The 16342-nt window shown below is 38.0% G+C and overlaps 1 long non-coding RNA gene across 1 annotated transcript in view; it reads right to left on the bottom strand.

The window, feature by feature from the left end:
• Window positions 1-14669: 14669 nt before the first annotated feature.
• LOC121313244 overlaps window positions 14670-16342 on the bottom strand; it is a 39485-nt gene continuing 37812 nt past the window's right edge. The window contains exon 3 of the long non-coding RNA XR_005949957.1: window positions 14670-15086. This is a non-coding gene — a long non-coding RNA (uncharacterized LOC121313244). The remainder of the gene's footprint in view (window positions 15087-16342) is intronic.

Below are 16342 nucleotides of genomic sequence, written 5' to 3'. Positions count from 1 at the left end.
AGAGGCGTTATTTCTTTTTTTCCACTACAGCATACAGAAAAATGTAGATTTGTTTTGCTGATTTGTTGAAGTGAGACATCTAATTTTAATGAGTGATACCCTCAGGGTTTAAAATATCCGGCTGCCAGGTCTCTATTGGCAACCCCAAAATTTATGTAGGTGGGGTAAATTTGAACAACTGTTGCTACAGTGAGGATATGGAGGAATGATACTGTACATATAATGTAAAACAAAACAAAACAAAAATTGTACAAATTTGCATAATTCATTTGCATGATTACTATATATATATATATATATATATATATATATATATATATATATATATATATATATATATATATAATAAACACACACACACACACACACACACATATATATATATATATATATATATATATATATATATATATATATATATATATATATATATATACACACACACACACTACCGGTCAAAAGTTTTAGAACACCCCCATTTTTCCAGTTTTTATTGAAATTTAAGCAGTTCAAGTCCAGTGAATAACCTGAAATGGTACAAAGGTAAGCGGTAAACTGCCAGAGGTTAAAAAAAAAAGTTTAAGTTACCAAAAACTGAAAAATAATGTACATTTCAGAGTTATACAGAAAGGCCTTTTTCAGGGAACAAGTAATGGGTTAACAACTTACAGCTGTTCTGCAGCAATGGAAGTAAATTAAGCCTTGAAAGTTGATGCTAACAATTCCTACAGGTGTCCCAACTTTTGTTGATTACTTACAAACCCTCTGTCTGTATAAAAGCAGTGTTGGAACAGACTGTGTTACTACACCCTCATTATTTGGACAGTATTGTACTGCAGGAAGTAGTATATTGCTATCATAATGGCGAGAAAAAGGCAATTAACAAAGGAAGACAGACAGACCATTATAACCCTTAAAAGTGTAGGTCTTTCCTTTAGAGAAATTGTAAAGAAAGCCAAGGTGTTAGTGAGTACAGTTTCCTAAACCTTGAAAAGGCAATTGGAAACTGGTGGAAACTCTGACAGGAAGAGGTCTGGCAGACCCAAAGCCACAACCGAATCAGAAGACAAGTTTCTGAGAGTCAACAGCTTGCTTGATAGGCGACTCACAGGACAACAGCTTCAAGCACAGCTTAACACTGGCCGAAGTAAGCAAGTCTCAGCTTCAACTGTGAAGAGAAGACTTCAAGCTGCAGGTTTGACAGGTCGAGTGCCAGTAAGAAAGCCATTGCTAAGATGGCAAAATAAGAAAAAGAGGTTTGCCTGGGCCATGAAGCACCGCCAGCGGACTACTGAAGACTTCGGTTCATCACGCAGGGTTTTTGTACACCGTCGAGTAGATGAAAGGACGGTTTCTCGGTGTGTGACACCAACTGTCAAACATGGAGGAGGAACCGTGATGGTCTGGGGCTCTTTTGCTGGATCCAGAGGTGGCAATTTGCACAGAGTGAGTGGCAGCTGAACCAAAACGGCTACCACAGCATTTTGCAGCGTCATGCAATACCCTCTGGTATACACCTACTTGGTCAGGGGTTCATCCTACAGCAAGATAATGACCCAAAACTTACCTCCAGGCTATGTTAGAACTACCATAGAAGAAAAGAACAAGACAGTAGGCTTCAAATCATGGAATGGCCAGCACAGTCTCCAGACTTAAACCCCATCGAGCTGGTTTGGGATGAACTGGACAGAAGGGTGAAAGCAAAGCAACCTACAAGTGCAACACATTTGTGGGAACTTCTGCAACGGTGTTGGGAAGAACTTTCCGAACAATATTTGATTTCCATTGTAGAAAGACTGCCACGAGTGTGTTCGGCTGTTATATCTGCAAAAGGTGGCTACTTCGATGAGTCAAAAATTTAGATTAAATTTTGTTAAACAAAACGATTCCATGATTTCTTTTTTTTATCTCCAATTGTTTATTTGTTCTATGCTTTAATTTCAGAGTACATTGAGACATTAAACTGCATAAATTTCAGTAGAAACTGGAAAAATGGAGGTGTTCTAAAACTTTTGATGGATTGATGGATATATAAAACAAATGACACGAACACATTATATTTTTTAAACATTTATTTATCCACAAATGATTCAACATTCAATATCCGTGTGTGAAAAAGTATGTGAACCTTTAGATTCAGTAACTGGTGGCATCTCCTTGAGCAGCAATGATTTAAATTAAGTGTTTCCTGTAACTGTTGGTCTGTCTCCCACATCAGTTTTGAGGAATTTTGGCCCATTCCTCCTTACAGAACTGCTTCAACTCGATGAAATTTGAGGGCTTCTTTGCATGGATAGCTCACTTCAGGTCCTGCCACAACATTCTGATAAGGTTTAGGTCCAAACTTTGATTAGGCCATTCTAAAACGCATAATTTCTTCATTTGCAGCCATTCTTTTGTAGATCTGCTTGTATGTTTAAGATAATTGTTTTGCTGCATGACCCACTTTCAGTTCAGCTTCAGCTCATGGACGGATGGCCTGACATTCTCCTCTAGCATCTTCTGATACAATGCAAAATTCATGATTGTGTCAATGAGGGGCAAGACGTTCAGATCCTGAGGCAGCAAAGCAGCCCCAAACCATCACACACCCACCACCATGCTGGATGGTTGGGATGAGGTTCTTCTGTTCAAATGCAGTGTTTGGTTTTCGCCAAACATAACGTTTCTAATCGAGGCCAAAAAGTTCTACCTTTGACTCGTCTGTCCAGAGAACATTGTTCCAGAAGTCTTGTGGATCATCTCTTTGGCGAACTTCAGATGGACAGCAATGTTCTTTTTAGAGAGCAGTGGTTTCCTCCTGGCTATCCTTCCATGAACACCATTCTTGTTCAGTCTTTTTCTGATAGTTGAGTCAAGAACACTCACATTAGCCAAGGCGAGAGTGGCCTGCAGGTCCTTGAATGTTACTCTAGGGTTCTTTGTGACTTCCTTGATGATTTTCCAGTTTGTTCTTGGAGAGATTTTGGTAGGACGACCACTCCTGGGTAGAGTGACTGTGGTCTTTAACTTTTGTAGACTGTCTGACAGTGGATTGGTAGAGCCCCAAATCCTTAGAAATGGTTTTGTAACCCTTTCTAGACTCATGAGCATCAGTAACATTTTTCTGAGGTCCTCAGAGATTTCTTTTGATCGTAGAATGATGTGTTTCCACACACCTGTATGGTGAAGACAAAACTCACAAAGTTTCTGATCTTTATATAGGGTGGGGCCTCCCAAACTCACCCCTGAATATCTACCTAATTATTTAAACACCTGATTCTAATTATCCCCTTAATTGAGCTGATAAAACCAGGGGTTCACTTACTTTTTCACGTTTGTCTAATTCATACACCATTTTGTTTCAGAAGACATGGAATTGATTAATATTAACCCTATTGGATATTTAAGAAAAGATTTTGATTCAATGTGGCTATCATGGTAAAACTATAGAATTTCCATAATTATCATTGGGGTTCACAAACTTTTTCTCAGGCACTGTATATATATATATATATATATATATATATATATATATATATATATATATATATATATATATATATATATATATATATTATATGAATACATATTAATATCCTGATGTGCTCTTTACTGTATCATCCTCTATTGTTCTTTGTGCTTCAGTTGTTATGGTACCAATTTACTTGAACTCAGACTTTGTCTGAAAAAAAAAATTTATTCACCAAATGAGGTGGTTTAAGAAAGGGCGGAAATAAATGGCCACTAGGGGTGTGCAGCTGTGATTTGCCACTTGTAGTAAATGGAAAATATCTAGACAAAATCCGCAAGCACCTCTCCATATAGTCATTTCTAGGGCTATGCTGATTCTCATATTTTCAAAGTGATTGCCTTTCAGAAGTGTTGGTTGGCAGGTATTAAATAAATCAAAACACACCTGTCCTTCCCTCACCTTTACAATTGAGTACCAATCAATGGCAAGTAACCTCCACACTGAGCGTTTAAAAGCCAATTGGAAGCAATTTTCCTCTCATCTGGTGCGATGACATTCTCAAAGACTTCATCCCGAATCGTTTCTGAATCTCATTTGCTAGTTTATTTGATACGTGTCAATTCTTGGTTTCCTTTTCCCCACAACCACTTGCACAACACAGCCTTTTTTACTTTTATTGAATGCAACATTAATTATAATAATACATCCAAATACAATATGCGAAGGAAACATGTATACTGTGAAAAATGAAAGCAGGTACAATTAGACTAACCATGTTTGTGGTAATATAGCTCAAACAACGTTTCACTGGGCATGAGCCAATATGTTTCAGAGCACATGTGAGGGTACATGCGGAAGTCATGTTTTTTGGCTCAGAAGAGATGCTCGAGAACAGTGATTTTGGACATCGCAGTGTGGCAGCATGCAGATGTTTGAGAGCATACAGATTATTATACAATTTCCAAATACATTCGGAACAGCAAGGTGGGATAGTTTATGCTTTATCTTTCATGTAGTGCTGATGTACCCTTTAAGATGTTCGCTTGTGGTAAGCAGAGTCGTCAGTTCATGTCCAGCATCTGGCTGAGAAAGGACACAAACCTATCAGACAGGTAAGAAATGAAATATTAAGAAAATGTACCAGTAAGTAGTACAAAGTATCCCTGGAAATGTCCCTGAGGGGGTGAGACTGAGGAGGGGTGTATTTCACAGGCTTCTAGTGCAAACACCTAAGACCAAGATTGTTAATATGGGCAATGGAAAAACTCACAAGGAACCAGACAACCCTTTAACCCCTCAGCCTTGTAAATGATGCAGCTCTGTGACCAAACTTGCCCCCGGAAATTAAAATGACAGTTGCCCTATTTGGTTTATAGTAACAGAATATGATAGCCCTAGGCAACCAGCACTTAGTGTGTGCAGTGGAAAGGGAGCAGTGGCAATTTCTAGAGGCTTTGTGAGCCATTAGAAATAGGTTCAGCAGAGGTGTGTTTGCGAAGACCAAAGAAAACCTGTAGGTAGCATCTGCAACTCATCAAACATGGTAGCAAGATAGCCTTTTAACCCCATGCTCAGTTAAAATCTTATTGCACCCAAAGTGCATTTCTAAAGCTTCTTGGTATTCCTTGGTAAAAGCATAGCAAAATGTAGTAAAGTAATAAAAAAGCTAAATGAAATCCTGGTATTATGCACATTAGTATTAGGGTTAGGGCTGGGGTTAGGGAAGAATGGTAAAGCATGATAAAATACATAGAGTCATACTCAAAAGTTTACATACCCCAATGGAAATTTATAATGTCTAGAAATTTCTCAAAAACAAATAATTATAGGAAAAATCTTTTTGCAGCAAAAGTTTTGCTTTTTTGCATGAGGAAAAAAAAGTTACAAGAAATATTTATTTCAGCAATTTTTTTGCAAAACTCCAAAAATGCTAATTCAAAAGTATTCATACCCTGACAAGAAAATTAAATTAATAGCTGGTTGAGGCCCCTTTAGCAAAATAACTTATTTTAAATTATTAATATATTTGTCAATGAGCTTTTGGCACGATTCTTCTGTGATTTGTGACCATTCTTCAATGTAAAACTGTTCCAGTTCATTCAAATTCTGAAGAATTCTGTTGTGTACAGCATTCTTCTAGGCCATTCCAGAACCTTGATTTTATTCCATTCTGAAGTAGATTTTGGCGTGTGCTTTGGATCGTTGTTTTGTTGGAACGTCTAGTTGTGCTTTAGACCAAGTTTTGTAGTGGAGGGTTTCAGGTGATTGGTCAATATCTTTTGATATGCTATAGAAACCCTTTTACTGTGTATTGGAACTAAATTTCCTGTACCATTTGAGGAAAAACAGCCCCATACAAGCGTGACCAAATAACTCGATTTTTGTTTCATCACTCCAAAAAACCTTTGACCAGAACTCATACCCATCATACAAACACTGTTTTGCAAACTTTAAGCGATTGTCCTTGTGAAGTTTTCCTAAGAGTGGCTTTTTCCTTGGCCTGTGACCATTGAGACCTTCACCATGCAATACTCGACCTGTGATTGAAATGGAAACCCCAGTACCACTTGCAGCCAGTTCACTCTGAATATCTTTGGCAGTCAATCTCAGATTGTTATTAACATTCCTCACAATTCTTCTACTTGTTCTTGGTGAAAGAACCTTCTTTCTTCCAGACCGAGGGAGCGTTGTGACAGCACCACGAGTCTTATACTTCTTGATAATAAAAACAATAGTTGAACTGGGGATACTCAAATGCTAGGAAATCTTCTTGTATCCTTCTCCAGCTTTAAGACAATAAATAGGTCTTTACTTTTCCCATATTGACTTATTTGTAATGACAGCAATCATCCTATGCTTAACCCTTTATACTCTCTAAGAATGTTCACCTACAATCCTGAATTTTCTACACTTTTTCTAGAATTAGGTTCTGCACTAATTCTAACACCTTGTAGACAATACTATCATAGCATCAAAGGGTATGAATATTTTTTAATTAACACTTTTGGAGTTTTGCAAAAAATATTGTTGAAATAAATAAGTTTCTTGTAACTTGTTTTCCTCAAAAGTGTTTGTTTTTGAGAAATTTCCAGAAATTATAAATTTCCACTGGGGTATGTAAACTTTTGACTACAACTGTATGTGTATATATATATATATATGGTCAATTATGGTAAAGCACAGTAAAAGTATAGCATAAACGTGGAACAGACAACAAAATGATTGTGTAAAGTTACCAGGGTAACCAGGATACATTTGTAGAAACATGTCGTTGAAGAGACATTGTACTTCTTTCATTAGCTTTAGTACCAGTGCTATTTTTACACATTTCTGCTGCATTGCCTAATCCGAAAAGCTATCAGTCTTTCCAAATTTCATAGCTTTTGCAAAACGAGCACTATTTATTTTTGACAGTAAAAGCAAACTGCCCATGGAACAGAAATAACAATGAGCAGTTCATAAGGGTAAATGACAGACTCCTAAGTGCTCCCTAGCTGCTTCCAGTTTGTTTCCTAACATTCAAATTGTTTTCCATTACATTCTAAAAAAGAAAAAATAGAAATGCCGACTTGGAACATATAACCTTTGACAAAAACCTTTGAAAATCAGATGAGGAGGATTGTGCTGTGTCAACAAACCTGCAAAAGCAATGTTGAATGAAAGCCTGTCTCCCTCTTCGTTCCACAGTAATCTTATTGATCAGCCACTTTGCTTGTTGAACAGATTTTCCTGCAGTCAATGCTGCTCTAAATGACTGTACCACAGGGCCTAAGTAAACAAATGCTTACTGGTTGCTAGGCAGACAAAGATGAATGTTTCACCTGTAACTGCTTCCTGTTTGCACACAGTATGTAAAGGGACCTTAATGTATGATGAATTTGTTTACATGCTGTTTATCCAGGTTCGGATCGGCTCTGTTTGTTTGTTTTTGTTTGTTTTTTTGCTAGCCTCTAGTTATTTAATGTGATGTAAAGCCTTTGTCTGGAAATAGAATATGCACAAGGTTGTGAAAAAAAAATCTACTTTGAGTGTTCTTTAGTCTGTGAGTCTCCTGCTCCCTAAAGTTTAAAGATAAGCAAGTATAACCAACAAAATGAGAAAACTCATTATTAGAAGGAGGGGGAGAAGTCAAATGACAGAGTCCCCCAGCAAATTTGCTTTAGAAATTTGCTCGTTTATTATATTTAGAGCCTTGTGATTCTAGTGGTGTCACATTATTTTCCTGTCTTTTTAGGAAGAAAATAAAGGGCCTGCTCAAGCACCTGTCCCATTAGTTTGCCAGCCAATGACTCTTTGTTTAAATGACGTAATTTGTATTGATAAAGCTGTGTAAATAAGAAAACATAAAACACGTAATAACTTTGAGGTTCTAGGTTCAAATCTGAGTCGGGTGTTGAAAAATATTAAATCAAATTACAGTATTGAAGCATGATCCATATTCTTCAGTTACAGTATTGAGGCTGCTCCATATTCTTCAATTATAGCATTGAAGCTGCTTCATATTCTTCAATTATAGCATTGAAGCTGCTTCATATTCTTCAATTATAGCATTGAAGCATGCTCCATATTCTTCAATTACAATACTGAAGCATGCTCCGTATTCTTCATTTACAGTATTGAAGCTTCTCCACATTCTTCAGTTACAGTATTGAACATTCTCCATACTATTCAATTAGTATTGAAGCATGCTCCATATTATTCAATTACAGCCTTAAAGCATACTCCATATCTACAAAAAATTATGAACAAGAGGAGGCCATACGTCCCGTCTAAACTCGTCCTGTTCCTAGCAGCTGTTTGATCTCAGAACTTTGTCAAATTGGGTCTGAAAGGATCCAAGTGATTCTGCCTCAGCAACATGACCAGCTAACCCATTCTATACCCTCACCACTCTTTGTGTGTCTCTTTCCCTCATTCCTAAGTCCACCTCAACTGGGTCCTGTGGTCCCACTTTCTGGATTGTCCTTAAAGTATTGGTTAGGGTTAACTTTGTCAAGTCCTTTTAAGATTTTTAAAGACTTCAATCATGTCTCCCCTAATTCTTCTTTGTTGTACCCATGTCTTCAAAAAGGGAAGGCTAGTGCATGAACCACTATTCCCTCTAAACCGATCTGTTATTGGAAATACAAATAAAGACTACTGTAACTATTTGTTATGACAGGCCACATAAATTCAGGGCTTGGCAACTCTTATGGTCTCTATGAAGTAATTTATTAAGATCAAGTATCTTCAAAAGTCATTGAATTATTTTGCTCACCAATCCCTTGTGTTGTATGATGTTTGTAATCATTCTCAGAGGCCTTGGGGCCCATTTCCTCAATATTTAGTTTTTCTATAGAGCTGCCTTACATGGCTTTGAACTCTGTATATGCAAAGACAGTGAATAAGAGGGTCTGACAGAGTTAAAAAGTCACATGGTTTGCATGGAGTGATATTCAGTCCTAGCATAATATTCAGTCCTGTATATAATATGAAAAATTGAAAGATTTTGTTGGACATTTCAGGTAGGGGATTAAAACCACTGGTTATCAGATTAGAGAGGGATTAGATAAGAAATACATTCTTGCAGCAGGGAGCTCTGCACTGCTGTCAGAATGTATTTAAAAAAAAAAAAAACATATTACCTGTATAAGGGCTTTATATCAATACAATAAAACACATAAAACTTAGGTGCAAATATACAGAGCCCAGCCTAAGCAATGAAAGCATAATAAACAAGTGTGTTAATTATATTTACCTTCTCATTACTTGAACATCACTTGTTTTGTCTTATATATATATATATATATATATATCCTTTTGTTTCAGAAGTGATTAGCATTTTCCCTTGTATTTAGTTAATAGCTCCGTTCTGGGCTTATTGAATACTTTGCTTGTCTTTTGATCCTCTTATCAATAATGCTGCTAGGACACAGGAATCCACAAAGTGCTGCTCAGTTATCCTGCGTTTATGTCTTCAAAGAGCTGGATGGTTCTCGGTCATTGGGAATGTGTGGGATAATAAGGGTCTATCTCCTAAAGGTTTGCAGAGATACAGGACAGTGTCCAGACGGGACAGGGGCCTGGATTTAATCCAAAGGAAATCGGTATCATAACCATTATAAAGGATATCTGTGGTGTCTCCATGATGTAAACTGATTTAATTCAGCCCAGGATTTCAGTCAGAACATCACCAAGCCATATCAATCTCCATCTAATTAGTTATGTGAAGCTCTTTTATATCTTTCTGCCTATTTATGGGTTTCTTACAAAACGTTTCTGCTTGAGGATACACATCCACTGCTTCTGTAAATCATCTCTGCAGCTAAAAGCATATATGATGCGCTGACACGTTCTCACTTGTGGAGACAGAAAGAGCCAAAAGCGTCATCTGTGTTGATTAAAGGATTAAGGGAGCATCTGCAAATTATAATTTGAAAATGGAACAGAGATTGCTGAGGTAGCTGAGAAAGTCATACAATAATTGAGAGCGCGTTTGTGTAAACTACTAACCCTGAACAAAATTAACGAAGAGCCACTACATATGTTCTTTTATGAGGAAATTATTTTAACCCTTTAGTGTGTGGCCTTCTGTTTGCTATTGTTGTCTCTTATGAGGGATTAAATGAAGTCTGATATTCATCATTATGTTTTAATACAATGTTTTCCTTAATAACGGTCTAGAAAAGTTCCATGAATACTTTATTTAATATTTACAAAAGTCCTGTGGTGTTTTGTTACATTTGTGGTGCAGTAAATCTCTAATCTACTCTAAATATGAACAGTTTAAGAAAAACTGTGTGTTTATTGTTTTATTTTAATTTAAGTAAACTACCTCTGTGTTAAAGTTATAATATGCTTTTTAGAAAATAAAAAATCACCTTTTATTTCAAGGTAGGATTTACAAGCAAGATTTCCACAGAACAGACAAGTGGGTGACTGAAAGTGTGCCATTTTTTATCAGAGAGGCACTGGGGCAATTTACAAGCAAAACACGCTTTTATGGTCATGACAGTTCTGCTTCCAAATTTACATGACAGATTTTTAGAGAGAGAAATTAGTCGTCCTAATGCAAACATTAATAATAAATAATGGGAGGGTTTATTTAAATATCACCAAACGCGCTGAAAAGAGATGCTACGCTATAAAGGATATCGTTCAAATAATGCATAGAGGTTTACATTAGGTTTTACGCACTAGGTAGAGATGAAGAGCCATCTGTAAAAAACGCAAAGGGCTTGCAGTTAAAATGGTTCATGCTTACAACGTAGCTGCAACAAAAATGGATGGATGGAGAAGACGCAGACAAACACTGGCTAGATTAAGTCTTGTATGGGAAGAACTCCTTCAGTCCCATGCAACGGGTTTGCCTGAAAGGAGCCATGCATCTATTGCTTTCTTATCTAGAGCTTTCTTTCCACCCTCATCCACTTCGTCTCTATGTACAGACCTCTATTTGTGCATCGGCAGGAAAGACGAATGCGGGCGCATCATCGCCCCTCTGTTTGGTGGGAGGAGGTTGTGCTTCACAAGTCTTTCTCTGATGATCAATGGATTGAAACATTTCGGGTCATACGCGCTACGTTTGACCAACTGGTGGAACTTGTAAGGGTGGACATGGAGCCGTCACCAGTACATGTCCGTACACCTGTGCTGCTGCAGAAGCGAGGGATTATTGCTCTGTACAAACTTGCGTCGGCCGCAGAGTACAGAGTTGTCGGGAATGCATTTGGAGTCAAATACACAAATACACTGTCCATCACTAACTGAACATTTTCTGCCACTCTCTTGTTCGCAGACATGTCTACCCATATTGTCATGCCTGACAAGAGAGAGTGTCAGATGGTAGCTCGCTGTGTGTAATGACACATATGGCCTGCCTCAGGTAATAGGGGCTGTAGGTGCTACCCGAATTCCAATTACTGCCCCCCCCCCCCCCCCCCCCCCCCCCCCCCCCCCCCCCCCCCCATATTGTTACAATTGCAGCATATTTTAGTTTAGAAAAGTAAATGATGGCTGGTATTTCACAGGACATCTGGGAGGGTGAGGATTCCAGCTAATGGTCCGATGTCACTGCCACTGGCCGGTCACCCATTAACTGGTGCATTTCCTCCCAGAACCGAAATTGGGACCTCGAGCTTTGACCAGAGAACTGTAATATTGGTGAAAATGGTGGCATTTCTTTGACAAGATCGATCCAGTTCATCCATAACCCCCAGGTCCGCAATAATTTGGAGGAGGGAACGAGTTTCCTCAACAGTCCAGTGGACCTGGTGTTGCGTGCATTATGCATTAATGCATTGTTCATAGTATTATTATTATGATAATAATGCTGGTAATAATGATCTAGTAGTTCTCATGCATCGTTCATAAGACACTGAAATGAATAAATAATGTTATAAACTGCTGACATCATTGTATTGGTATACATCACCATATCTATATACAATTTATATATAATTTAGCCGCGACCCTCACCAGGGGAAGCAGATTGATAATAATGGATGGATGTATATTTAACTGATTTGTATTAGTAAGAGTGGGATAACGAAAATTTTACACTACAGAGGAGGACAACAGGGTGGAAAGAACATTCCCAGAGAAGAGCATTTTTTTATATAGGGGAAGTGGAGGAGTGTGGCAAGTTTGCCCTGCCCCTGTGTGTATTCGATGTTAGATGTTGCGTGTTGTGTGTTAATGTTGGTGTATAGTCATTGGCACACGAGATATAATATGGGTTATGCGCACAAGTGTTTAAAATGTATATTTGTATTTAGGCCTAGGATTGCACAGCACTTCACGTGCAGGTAAAATGTAATAACGTGCGAGCACAGGGAATTGCACTTTATTCATTCACTTGCAGTTGTACCATGACTCCATTTGAACGATTGATTAGCAATCAAGTCTCGGTACAGCTGCATAAAAGCAACATGTTTTCACTCACTCAGGGTTGTGTGTTCGGTGAGTGGAGAACGGGATTGAAGACGGAGGTAATAATCATGGTAATAGTTAAAGTAAGAACTTCTCACCACGTTTATCTGTGTAGTCCATTTTGTTTGTCTCTTTATTTTGGCGAAAGTGCCGTGTTCTGTATTTTGTTTGTCTTACAACCATTTATTTTATGTCTGTTCATTTATTAAATGCTGAACAAAAACAATCACTCAGCTTCACCAAACTCCACCTCTCTGTTTATTTTGTGTTGGTTCCTGATTTCTGGTCTTCAGCCGTCTTTGTGACAAGGAGGTATTGTGGCATTTTATGAAAGTCTATCGTGAAGTACTTTACATGACTGTCGAGTTTGTTGCTATGGGACTAATTAGGCCAATTAGTGTGCACTTTACTGTGCTTTACCAAAGTGTAATGACACTTAAGTCGCACACTTTTTTGCCGTGCACTTTTGTAACGAGCACATTCATGCTCTCATTTGTGCGCGTCATGTCATGAATGCACGACTGTAGCTCGATTAAAACTTGCATGTAAACCCCGCCACTATCTGATCTAGTGGTGAACTGTTTATAAGTGACACACTCACTGTGTCAACATGTGAGTGTGTCCTATGTTAAGTCACTACGTTAACTTGACAATATCATTAGTGTCAACCTGTGGAACTTCTTACCCCTCATCATCCCAATGTCTGATTTACACTTCAAATAACTGAAATACTGATGGGCTGTAGACTGTCTTGTACAGAAGTATGGTAGGTAAGTTTCATTCCTTACATGTTCAATATCCTGCTGAGTGTGTTCTCCAAAAAAGGATATCTTGGTGTCACATTCATTCCCCATAAGGGTAGACACAGGATTGGCATATACACTCCTTTGTTCAGAACACATTCTCAATTTTAAAAACATTTTATAGTTTACAACATAGTTCTATCTTTCAAGAATGTCATCCCTTCTTTTTTTAAGCTTTTTTTTTGGGGGGGGGGGTTCATCAGAGATTGTTTATCAAGACTTTAGGACCTCTGTTCAAAAACGGTAAGTTTAAACAATAACCCTTTAAGAACTAAATTCTAGAAGAAGACTGAGTCTTGATGTTATCAGCAACACCAGTAATTCTTGGTTATACATTGAATTCAAAACCACAATTTAATCCAGGAATAAAGTAGGCTAATAGATCACCTAACAGGAGGACGCTTAATTAAAGAATACGTAAGATATGAAACAAAGTTGACTATCCAAAATGTGAAAGCGAATGAAGTGAATTTTCTGTTATTACATATCAATTGACAGACTGACTGACAGATGATCAGTGTATACGTTTTTCCATTTCTTTAATGAAGACCCAAAAAAGATAAAGCTGTATGCATACACATAGCAGTAAGCTATATTATTCTGCCATGCTTTATACTGTACAGCATCTTACTGACCCTGAAAAGCCCCAATCTTTTTTGTTTTTATTTCCCCAAACTATATTAAATGGGTGGAGATCAGATAACCGTGCAATTATAACTGGAGTCTGATAATCAACAAAGATATATGCAGAAGCTTGTCCCTAGTTGACTTCCATTTCATTCTGTTCCGGCACATTTAAGTGTGGTGGAAATAAGCAGATAGTGACATTAACAGGAGTTTCTGTTCCCTGCTGTCATTAATGCACAGTACTAGGCTACACAGTATCTGCCAGAAGTTTACATAAAGGGTTCCAATGTACATCACCGATGTCCCCCTGGGGTATTTTGTCTTAGAACTCACAGTACAATCAATAGATAGAGTAACAGTCTGTAAAATACAGCTAGAGAAACTGTTTAACCTATGACTAAGTGTGGGTTGCAGTGTGCTGGTGTAGAGATGATGAATGATCAAGTAATGACAAACACATAAGTTTACCTTCCAAACAGTGTTTATTTTGATACTGTTTATAATCTAGGTCATTATGATCACAAATGATAATCCCAGGCAATACTCAGCAATGTGTATTGCACTGTTAAGCATGGGTTACAGTCCCAAAATAATAAACACAGTATTAAACACACAAGATGCACACACATGATCACAAGTCCACAATGAGTGCTAACATGCCAATGGTGAAATGTTGTCCGGGTTTGGTGCTGGCCTTAAGTGACAGCTCCGGATCATTTTAGCCGTCTAACAAGAACAATCAATCAATATTTATTTTATATAGTGCCTTTGATAGTGGAACACCAGCATAAAGCGCTTTACAAGATAGTGAGGAACCATGCATAATACATTAAACACAGGGCATAGTACATTACATACAACAGAGGCAAAATTAATTGAATAAAAGACCACAATATGAATTCTAAACATTGTGGATGTATGTGTCAAGCAGAATAATACAAATAAGATGGAAAAACCTGAAATGGCAATTTAGACAACAGATAATAACCAGCATTAAAAGCAAGAGAGAACAAGTGTGTCTTGAGTTGATTTGAAGCGAGCGATTGTGGGAGCTGCATGCACTAAAGCTGAGAGAGAGTTCCAGAGAGTCGGGGCCATGAAGTTAAAAGAATGCTTTCCAAGTGTGGCGAGCTTTTGCTTGTTTATAATTAGCAGGCCAGAGTCAGCTTGATTGCAGGGACATAGCAGGTCATCAGGCTGGAGAGATACTCTGGTCCTGGGTGATGAAGGGCCTTGCAGGCAAGCAGGAGAATTTTGAAGGTAATCCTGAACTTTCCAGTTAGCCAGAGCAGCTGTGCAAGACAGGGGGTAATGCGATCATGTTAAGAAGTATAATTAGACACGACAAACAAAACAATCACGATCTGTTTATAGCTCTCCTTTAGAGGTTCGCTCTTAACCATAACAAAGGAAAAGATCGCTTAGCCACATCCCCTTTTGTAATGCCAGTCACGCCCCTTTTATTAGCAAGTGCAACAGTTTCTCCTTCAAGCTGAGATTGCAACATCAATTCCCTTCTGGGGCGATGTGAACCATAGCTCCGCCCCCTTTCTAGATGACCAACACTCACCTTTCTCTGGAATGAATTATCAGACCATCCAGTCCAGGGCACTCTCTTCCATTTACATAGCATCCTCACAGGTCAAGAGGGAGATTTATAACCAAGATTCATTCTTTTGCTGTCACATATCCCACCGCTCAGAGTGGAGCCAAAGAAACAATCAGCTAAATCTATTTTTCTCATTACACCCCCTTCCCAGGAAAAACATCCAAAGCGTTGGTGTGGATGATGAATCTCTTGTTAAAGTCTGGTGTGATGAGAGTGAGGGCCTGGCAAAGTCTCTGCTTGATAGTTAGTATCAAACGCCCCCTGACATTCTCCTAACCATTTAATCAGCTCTTTTTAGTAAGGTTGACTAAGGGATTGACCACTGTGGCATACTCACGGATGAATCTTTGGTAATAACTGGCCAACCCCAATAGAGACCTCATCTGAGACTTGGTTTTGGGGATTGCCGCGTCCAAAGTCTGGACTTTGGTGACATCAGAGGACATTTTAATTAATTCTGTGTATTTCACTGCTTAGATAACTTAGAATAATACACATATCCCAGCAAATCCAAGAAAATATTACATGAGTGGAATTGAATGCTTTTCTCTACTGACTGGAATGTGAATCTTCAGTTTTTTTCTATTTATTTATTTAGCTATTTTAAGAACACTCCTAGCATAAAAGATTATTGAACAAATGGGCCTTAATGTAACAAGTAAAGGAAAAAAAGGCTTAATACAAGCTCTTCCCAAGATATATCTGCCAATACGTCAGCCCGTCGTACATCAGTGCCCTGAAAAAGAGATCACTGTTGACAATACTCACACTATGCATAATAATATCTCAAAATGTGGTTCAATCAAAGCCAGCATGTTCCAATAGCTAAGTCAAATAGGGGTCAGCATGGGGAACGACTTTAATCAAATTCATTCAAGCAGTGCTCAAATGTTTCTTTTGTTTTAGCTCTGATGTTAATGTACTGATAACAGGTTAAGC

Source organism: Polyodon spathula, chromosome 1, assembly GCF_017654505.1.
Source record: "Polyodon spathula isolate WHYD16114869_AA chromosome 1, ASM1765450v1, whole genome shotgun sequence".
NCBI lineage: Eukaryota > Metazoa > Chordata > Actinopteri > Acipenseriformes > Polyodontidae > Polyodon > Polyodon spathula.
Note: the sequence above shows the minus strand (reverse complement) of the source record. Positions and strands in the feature narration are given on the sequence as shown.